At 45.2% G+C, this 9,461-nt stretch overlaps 1 long non-coding RNA gene across 1 annotated transcript; it reads left to right on the top strand.

The window, feature by feature from the left end:
- Positions 1-5,220: 5,220 nt before the first annotated feature.
- Positions 5,221-9,155, top strand: LOC138915450 (uncharacterized). The gene is made up of 2 exons (XR_011421394.1): positions 5,221-5,403; positions 8,936-9,155. It is a non-coding gene; the product is annotated as an uncharacterized lncRNA (long non-coding RNA).
- Positions 9,156-9,461: the final 306 nt, after the last annotated feature.

The raw sequence follows: 9,461 nt of genomic DNA, 5'->3' as shown, positions 1-9,461 counted from the left end.
GAGACAAGTGTAACAAAGGAAAAGAAGTCAATTGCATGAGAATGGGTCACGTTCAGGAAATGTGACCTGGACAAGAGGGAAGGAATGGATTCCTCAAGAAAGTGGAACTGGAGCTGCGATGGGAAGCATCTCAGGAAGAAGAATGTGCAAAGGCCCTGGGCAGCAGGAAATGTGGGTCAACATGTACACTGTGCAAAGGTTTGCTCTGTAAATCGGCACTGGGGCCAGAGCAGACAGAGCACAGTGGGATGAAGGGTAGTGAGGCAAGAGACAGGTGGATCCTTGTAGAACTTTCCTTAAAAGCAATGGGGAGTCATTGAGGGGTACGTAGCAACATGATCCAGTTGTACATCAAAAAATCTCCTGACTATAGTGCAGAGCAGCCTTCTCTAAACATTTGACTACACACCTTTATGAGTGAAAGATTTTGAGAGCACACCTCCGATTTATGTAAATTTATGTATTGTATATTTGTATATTCATATATACTGTATAGTTCACATACATTATAAAATACACAAATATAGAATTTTTTTTTAAAGGGAGCTAGCGATAAAAGACAGTTTTTTAAAGTCTTGTCTTGACAAAATGCTGATAACTGTTGAAGCTGAGCAATAGGCACACGGGGCTTCATTACTGTGTTTCCTATCTTGTGTATGTTTGAAAATATCCACAAAGAAAAGGTTTTCTTTAAGCATTGAAAATTAGGATGATGACCACATATTATCATCAGTTAATATCGCAAAGTACAATACACACTTAGGGTGAGCTGTTACCAACAACAGCAAACAGATGTTTGCCCATATTTCATCTGATATTTTTGATCACTCTGAATTTGGGGGGTTAATGTAATGTCAGACTCGATTAGGTCATCGTCATCTTTCCTCATTCTATAAAGTGTAACAGTTCAGCCCTTAGCTTGTGGTTCTTTCTTGGTGGTCTTTAGTCCCATCTTCGATCTATAAATATGTTGCAGAAATCCTCTTAAGTTGCTTGTCTGCTTTTTGAAAGTTCACTTAACTGAAACCGCTTATTGTAATCCATAAACAGGCTTCTCCCGGAGAAGATGCAAACAGCAGCACATTGCAACACGCTGAGAACAAAGGGGCAGAGGACCTGAACAGACATTTCTCCAAAGAAGACATACAAATGGTCAACAGGCACATGAAAAGGCGCTGAACTTCACTCATCATCAGGGGACTGCAACTTAAAACCACAATGAGATATCACTTCCCATGTTAGGATGGCTGTTAGAGAGATGAAAGGTAAGTGTTGACAAGGATGTGGTGAAAAGGGAACCTGCATACACCACTTGTGGGAATGTACAGCCACTATGGAAAACACCATGGAGGTTCCTCAAAAAATTAAAAATAGAACTACCATATTATCCAGCAATTCCATATCAGGACATATATCCAAGCAAAATGAAATCAGGATCTCAAAGAGCTATCTGCACTCCCACATTCATTGAAGCATTATTCACAATAGTCAAGATATGGAAACAACCCAAATGTTCATCGATGGATGAATGGATAAAGAAAATGTGGCATATATATAGATGATGGAATATTATTCAGCCTTTAAAAAGAAGGAAAATCCTGCCATTTGCAACAATGTGGACAGACCTGCAAGACGTTATGCTAAGTGCTAAGCCAAATGCAGAAACACAAATATTGCATGATCTCACTTATATGTAGAATCTAAAATAGTCAAACTCTAGAAACAGAGAGTAGAATGGGATTACCAGGGGCTGGGGGATGAGGGAAACGGGGAGGGGGGATGTTGGCCAAGGGGTACAAAGTTTGTTATGCAAGGTAGGTAAGTTCTGGAGATCTAACGAACAACAATGTAACTAGAGTTAACAATATTGTATTTTATACTTGAAATTTGCTAAGAGAGTAGTTTTCATCACAAAAAGAAAAAGAAAAAGGAAACTATCTGAGGTGACGGACATGTTAATTAGGTTGATTGTGATGAATGTTTCACAATGCAAATGTATATCAAATCATTAATTATATACCTTAAATGAATAAAACTTTTAATTATCAACTATACCTCAATAAAGCTGGGAAAAAACTCAAAAAGCAGAAGCCATGAGGACACCCCATGAACCTTGCCATCTTCCAGAGCCTCTGGGAGGCCTCTCTAACCAAACATGACACGCGACTGGCTGACAGAAGGATTGGACGCGGTGCCAGGGTCAATTCATTCTTTGAGTATCAGTAAAGCTTTATTTCTAATTTTATTTAAAATAAATAAAAACCAAAATTCTAATGTTTTTCTGCCTGCGCTCTGTGGATTGTATTGTGTGCAAAGTTTTAGAGACACTGCAATAAAAAACTGGATAAGAGGGACCCAGTGAAGACATACAGGAGGCCACCACAGTATGGAATGGCAGGAGGATGGGGTGACCGTAGTGATCATGGAGGGAAGTAGGTGGACTGGAGAGATATTTGGAAGGACATCATGGACTCAGTGCTGGAGGGAATATGGGGGATGAAGAACAAGGACCCGAGAGCGCTCCTGGCTCTCGGTCTGGCACGGAGCTGTGCCTTACACGAAGAAAGCGTATTTATTCAAATGTTGAATTAAATTAGCACAATGACACAAAGTGAAACCTATCTGTGCTATTTAAATGGATTGTTCACTGTGCTTATGGTGATACTTTCTCTGCTTTGGTTTCTTAATAGTTCTACTTTAGAGAAAGTGCATTAGGTTTTCACTTGGCTAACCTCACTTGTGGAAAACTTCCAATTTCAAGACCCGAGCCCAGGCAGAGTCTAGGAGACACAACGCATCCCAGTATTCAGGCTGCGCCTCAGCTCCTACAGGGTAGCCCACATCCCAGGCGCCCTGACTCCAGTGAGAGAGGTCAGTCCATCCCCTCCCACCACCGAGAATCAGCTTCCCCCGCAGGAAGCTCGATGAGAGGACATGGCACAGATCAGGATGGTGGGAGAGGGGGCTGACGGGAGCCCTGGATACGGGCCAAGCAGATGATCACCTCCTCTAGTTTGACTGTAGAGGATCCAGGAAGACCAGGCTCCGAGGTCCAAATTCTCTCCCATCCACTGGGACTGCTACCTGAGACTCCCCCAGTGGAAATGCTCTACTCTGCACTAAGTATCATCTCCCAGGCATTCCGAGAGGAGCAGAACGTTATCCTTGGCATCTTCATATGAGTGGCTTTATCAGATGACTTTTTCTCAGTGGCAGGAAAAGCCCAAAGTTTCACAAGAACATTGTATGTCTGGGAAAGCATGGAAACTAACATCCGGGAAAGCCCCAACACAAACATCATTGATGTACCCACATTCCTGGACTGCAGGGGGCAGGCAGATGGAGGTGCCCTTTTCTTCTCCTAAGCCAATTCCCCCACCTAGGGAGATTATGCTAGTCTAGAATATAGAAGGATAATGACAATATTGTTTAAGAATTTTTAAAATCTCTAATTTACTGAGGAATGATGTGTGCCAGGTACTTTGGAAAGCACTTTACAGATACAATCTCACTTACTCCTTACCATCACTCCGTGAGGTAGGTAACTATGATTGCCTGTATTTTACAGATGAGCAAAGATCAGAGAGGTTAAATACTTGTGTAAGGTCACACAGCATGAATGATGCGGCCAAAATGGTATTCAAGACAGCAGGATGTTGTAGATTAAAGAAAACTGCCCAAGAACGAGACTTGAGTTTGAAGTCCAGAATTACCAGTTGGCAGCTATGTGACCTTGGGTGACCTCAGAGCCTCAGTTTCCTCCTCTGTAAGCTGAGGACCCAGATGATCTCCAGGGCTCCTCCCAGTTCTGTCATCCTATGAATCTGAGACATAATTTTCCATCCACCAGTCCTCTCACCTAACCAGATACCTTCTCTTGACTGCAGTTTAATTAGGTACTCCATGCTTTAGCTCAAAGAACAGACACTGTTTTCAGAGGGCGATCAGGTGTGATCATGGTTGTCTTTCTTTAATTCTTAAAGTAAACCAAAGCAGTTACTCTCGTGCTAGTAAGATCGACGCCTGGGCAGTCAAAGTGTTGGGTGGAAAATATCAACCTGCTGACTCCCCGGGGCAGTTGGAGTCACGCTGGCGTGTTATGCGCTGTGTTGCTGTAACCAAGGCCTGGGAGGCTTGACTGCTTCAGCTGTTCCATCAGCTGGGAACTATTCACGTGTCTCAGTTCTCAGAGTTACCCTGCCTTGGGCAGAATTATTTTCCACAAAGATACACACAACAGGTGGCCTGGGGTCCCCAGTTAGCGCCCAGGATAGGCATAATGACCAGTCCTTGCTGCAGACAACTTTTCAGAAGAGAAAGGGCCTTCCTTTATAACCTGGAGGCGTCTTCATCAGGGCCTGCCTCTTGTTGCTTCATCTCAAGTCCGCTTCAAGGATCCCAGGCCGGCACCATCGATAAGCTACACCTGGCTCCAGCCACGGGGTCACAAATCTCAGCTTTGCCCCTTATTGAGAACACCTGGGCTGAAATCGCAGTTTTTACCACTTATTACAAATACCAGCTCAGTCAAGTCACTTCACACCTCCAAGCCTCAGCCCCCTCGAGTGGAAAATCGAGGGTCATTGAAAATATTAAATCAGAGATTATATGTATGGGAACACGTCTAGCACAGGATTCACACACATTAAGCCACTCAATAAACATTTGTTCAGTCTGCATCGTAAGTTGTAAGTCTCAGAGCCTGGAAGAGGAGAGGTAAAGATTTTATGTCACTCAGAGGAAATGATTTTGGAATTCTGCAACCCTCAAAAGTAATTAGAAATTTAATTCCACTTATTCATCAAGTCTTTATCAAGTGCCGACTATGTGCCAGACACTCTTCTAGACACTGAGGACACAGAGATGAACAAAACACACAAGAACTTGCTCCCGTGGAACTTATTTAGTGTAAGCTCCTTGAAATTTTCAAAAGTCTAAATCCATTTGGGGACAACAGTGTCATATTACGCTGTTGGGCCATTAAGGAAAACCCAGTCTCCAGCCTCTAAACTTGGCCTCAGTGGAGGGCAGCCACAAGCTCTTGCAACACTTCTTGGTGACCCTATCCGAGAACACATTCCCGGGCTAGAAGGACTGTGGGTCTGACCCAGTGTGACATTTCTTATGTCCTCAGGTATCCTTGCTAGTCTAAGTGTACAGGCAGTATAGTATAACACAGCCTCTCTTTCCCCAAATATATTCCTCAAGACATGACTAGATGATCAATGAGAAAAGAGTTCCATGAACGTGCAAGTTCAAGAAACATTGGAGTAAACCAGGTTCAATAGCCTTCTTTGCTACGGGCCTTCTCAGGGCCTTAGTAAGCTAAGGCACTCGTGATTCTCAGAGGATTACAGCGTGCAGCCTTTGACCACAGAAGACATCTTTATACCAGAGTATGTGGTAAGTCTGGCCTTCCAGCACGCGTTTTCAGACATGCTGGATTCTTGGAAAGAAGTCAGAAGTCCTGAGTTCTGGTCCCAGTATACCACTGACTCGTTCTATGACCTCAAGCAGGTCATGTTACCTCCCTAGGTCTTAGTTCCCTCATCTAGAAAATGTGTTTGTGCTGTCAAGGTGGGGCAGGAGGGTGATGAAGAGGGGGGAGGAGCCTGCGCCACATCATCTCAAAGGTCTCTTCCAGGAGGACCAGTTTATCATCCGGAAGGTCGCCAAGCTCCCTGGGGCACAAGCAGGCTCATGACTGCGTGCTGGCCCACGTGTTCCAGCGGCCCCTCAACGCTCACGACCCCTGGGTTGGACTGTGATGCATTCTCCCGCATCCCGAGCATCACTCCCACTTCTCCCCTTCAGTCCTGTTAACAGCCTCTCCATTCTACGGCCCACTAGTTCTTGAAAGAAGTGCCTAGCAGCTTGTGTTAGCAGCCAGGTACGGCCTTGAAGATGCTACAGGATAAGCAAGAGTCAGCCCAATTCCATCTGAACCGTTTCTAGAGGATGTAGTGAAAATTATACAAACCGAATGAGCTAATATTTTTAACATGAACCATGTACGAATCTCTCTCTTCATATATATATATAAAATATAATATATATCTTGATTTTAACCCATGAGGAGTGACATATACATATATATGTAGAGAGAGATAGAGACAGAGAAATCTATATCTATATCTATGCCTATCTATCCATCCATCCATCAAGAAACAGAGAGAGGAGGAAGAGCCTGGAGAAAACACTGTAATATATTAGCAGTGGTTTTCTCTGGGTTGTGGACAATAAATGACTACTATTTTCTTATTTAAGCTTTTCTATGTTTTCTAAATGTTCGCCAATAAGCATGTATTAGTTTTATGATACAACAACAAAACTAACTCCTCCTGCTTTTTTAAAGAGTCACCTAGTACAGGTCTGGATGTGAAGGAAACCATCCAGCAGGTTTTGTCAGGCTGCCCCAGCAAGAGTCCTCTGCGTTCCTGTCTCCCATTACCTTGGCTTGTTTCCCTGATTCTTAATCTTCAACACCAACTCCCAAGCTCAGTTTTTAATAGCTCCCCCAACTGAGTTCCTGGCATTTCCATGTGACCTCCCACTATCGGTTTATGCAGGCCCTGGGCCTCGGAGTAGCCACATATATTTATGCAGGTTATCCACTACACAACTCCAGGGGTTACAATTAACAGAGATGACAATGCAAAAGGCACTGCCTGAGTTGTGCAGTGCACAGTCCACACAACCGTACATGGCAGCTCTGCCAGATGTCCTGAGCCATTATTATGATCATCTAAACACTTCGCTGAGTGAAATGCTCAGAAGACAACAGTAGCCGGGCTTGGGAGGCAGTACACCTAATGTATCACAGCCTGGGCTCTGAAATCAGACCGCCTGGTTTATACACTGGCTCGGCCCAATTGAGTGGCCTCAGGCAAATTGTTTAACTTCTCTGTTAATTCAGCCTCAGTTTCTTTACCGGTAAAGTGAGATAACACTAGCACCTACCCCTAGCCTTGTTCTGAGAATTAAATGCAGTTAAAAAGTAAAGCACTTAATTTTCTGTCCCACGGTAAATTCTCAATAAGCGTTAGCTGTTACAACTATGATTTCCTCTGAAGTCACACGCAGAGACCCAGAGACAAGGTCTTCGATGCTAATTAAACCTTGCATTCTTATTGAGCTTTATCTGGCTGGGATGTGGGGGGAGGCCAGCCAGGGTAGGCGTTAGTCCCGTGGGGCCAGAACTGGGTCATGGGTGCTCACTAAGGCAGCATAGGGTTCAGAAAGCCAGACGGTCAAAGTGAATCAGGGTTGGTTAGGGTTGGTGCCTAAGAATAGATGCCAACAGCAAAGGTGGGATAAAAATGAGGCTGCGAAGCTAAGACTGCAGCATCTGATGGAAAAGATGCTGGGGGGGATGGGAAAGAGTCAGGGATCCGGGAAGAGCTCCTGGATCACCCTTGGGTCTTGTAGAGACTGGATCTGTGGGACTTCTTTAAAGGTCGGCGTGAATGCCTTTTCTTTCTACAATAGTGAGGATTGGCTCCAGCTGTGAGTTTTGAAAACGCCCCTAATAACAGTGGCTTGAACAAGATAAAAATTCATTTCTCACTCAAGTCAAAACGTGAAGGCAGAAATTCCAAGGCTCTTCTGTGGCTCTGCTCCCTCCAGCTCGTTCCTCCAGCTTCTGTAGGGCGTGGCCTCAGCCTGTGGTCCAAACAGCATCCACGTCTAGATAGCAGGATGGACAAGATGAAGAAGGGAAGGGAGCTGGGCCTGCAACCGCTCCACCTACCCCCAAAACTCAATCACAGCCACTCTTGGAAGCAAAAGAGGTTGAGCAAAGTTCTTTTCTTCCGAGTAGTGTATTAGTTTCCTATTGGTGCTGTAACAAGTTACCACAAGCTTAATGGCTTAAAACAACACAGATTTATCTCACAACTCTGGAGGTCAGAAGTCTGAAAAGGGTCTCGCTGGGCTAATATCAAGGTGTCGGCAGGCCTGGGAGCCCTTCTGGAAGCTCCAGGAGAGAATCCACGTCTTGCCTTTTCCAGCTCCTAGAGGCCACCCACATTCCTTAGGTCACAGCGCCTTCCACCTTCAAGGCCAGCACCAGCCGGGCAAGTCTTTCTCCCTCTGCTGTATCTGATCCTGACTCTTCTGCTCCCTTCGTCCCCATTTAAGGACTCTTGTGATTACATTAGGCCCACCTGGATCATCCAGGATACTCTCCTTATTTTAAGGCCATGGGATTAGCATCCTTGATTTAATCTGTGACCTTAATTCCCCCTTGCCATGTAACATAAGACATTCGTAGGTTCTGGGGATTAGGATGTAGACATCTTTGGAGGAGCATTATTCTGCTTACCCCAGGCAACCACAGCAAAAATTCTATCACCATAGAAGAAAGGCAGAGGCTCCAGCCCAGGGCACAGTGGTTAAGTTCACACACTCCACTTTCACAGCCCTGGGTTCACTGGTTTGGATCCCAGGCACAGACCTATGCACTGCTTATCAAGCAATGCTGTGGCAGGTGTCCCACATATAAACTGGAGGAAGATGGGCACAGATGTTAGCTCAGGGCCAATCTTCCTCAGCAAAAAATAAAAAGAAAGAAAGAAAAGAAATTAAAGGCAGAGGGACATGGGACATGCCACACTCCCCAACAAGGCTATGATCTCAGAGAATGGATGTCACGGTCCCTCACTTCTGCCATGCTGATGCCATGGGAGGTGCTCATTGTGGAGGAGGTAAGCTTTCTTGTCTGCCCAGCATCTCTGAGGGATCCTCTCCCCTATATGCAGTCCAGGTTGTTCAGGTGGGACAGCCCCATGCTCTCAGCTTCGGATGGTACTAAGCAGAATTCTCCTGGGAGGAGCAATTGCTTCAGGGAATGGGCTTGTGAGCCAAGCCTGGTTAATCACACCATTCCTAGTACTTGGGCTAGAATTTTGCAAATGATGCTCTCCCTTATTTCTAGGATCACCAGCTCCAAGGACAGTTGAAGCTGGGAGGTGCCACTGGCCACCTTTGTCACCACTGAGAGAAGCATGCCTGGTGTTGAAGCCAACACAGAGGTGAGCAAGGACGTGAATGAAGAAAAAGAGACAGAGGCCCAGGGACCTCCAGCCATGCCCACAGCCCAAGAGCCACCCCGGGCTTTTCATACACGTGAGCCAATAAATCCCCTCTGCTCTTTATTTTTCCTTAAACTAGTTTGAGTTTCTTTCACTTGCAGCCAAGTGCCTTGACCAATATACTCAAGAAATACCTGTCAGGACAAGTCACCACTTCTCAGAGCCCTCGAGCATCTCCTAAAGCCCAGCTCTCGACTGCTCTGACTCTAAGTCAGTGGTCAGGACCCATGAGACCCTTCCAGCTTTCATACACCCTCATAGACGATCAAACATCCTGGCCTCAGCGGGCCAAACTCAGCCCAAAGGCATATACAATTTCCCCAAGTCACTTACTCTGCATGGGAAACACCTCGTGTCACAGAGGCCCTT

This window comes from Equus caballus, chromosome 9, assembly GCF_041296265.1.
Source record: "Equus caballus isolate H_3958 breed thoroughbred chromosome 9, TB-T2T, whole genome shotgun sequence".
Lineage (NCBI taxonomy): Eukaryota > Metazoa > Chordata > Mammalia > Perissodactyla > Equidae > Equus > Equus caballus.
This window is presented reverse-complemented; position numbering and strand designations above follow the sequence as displayed.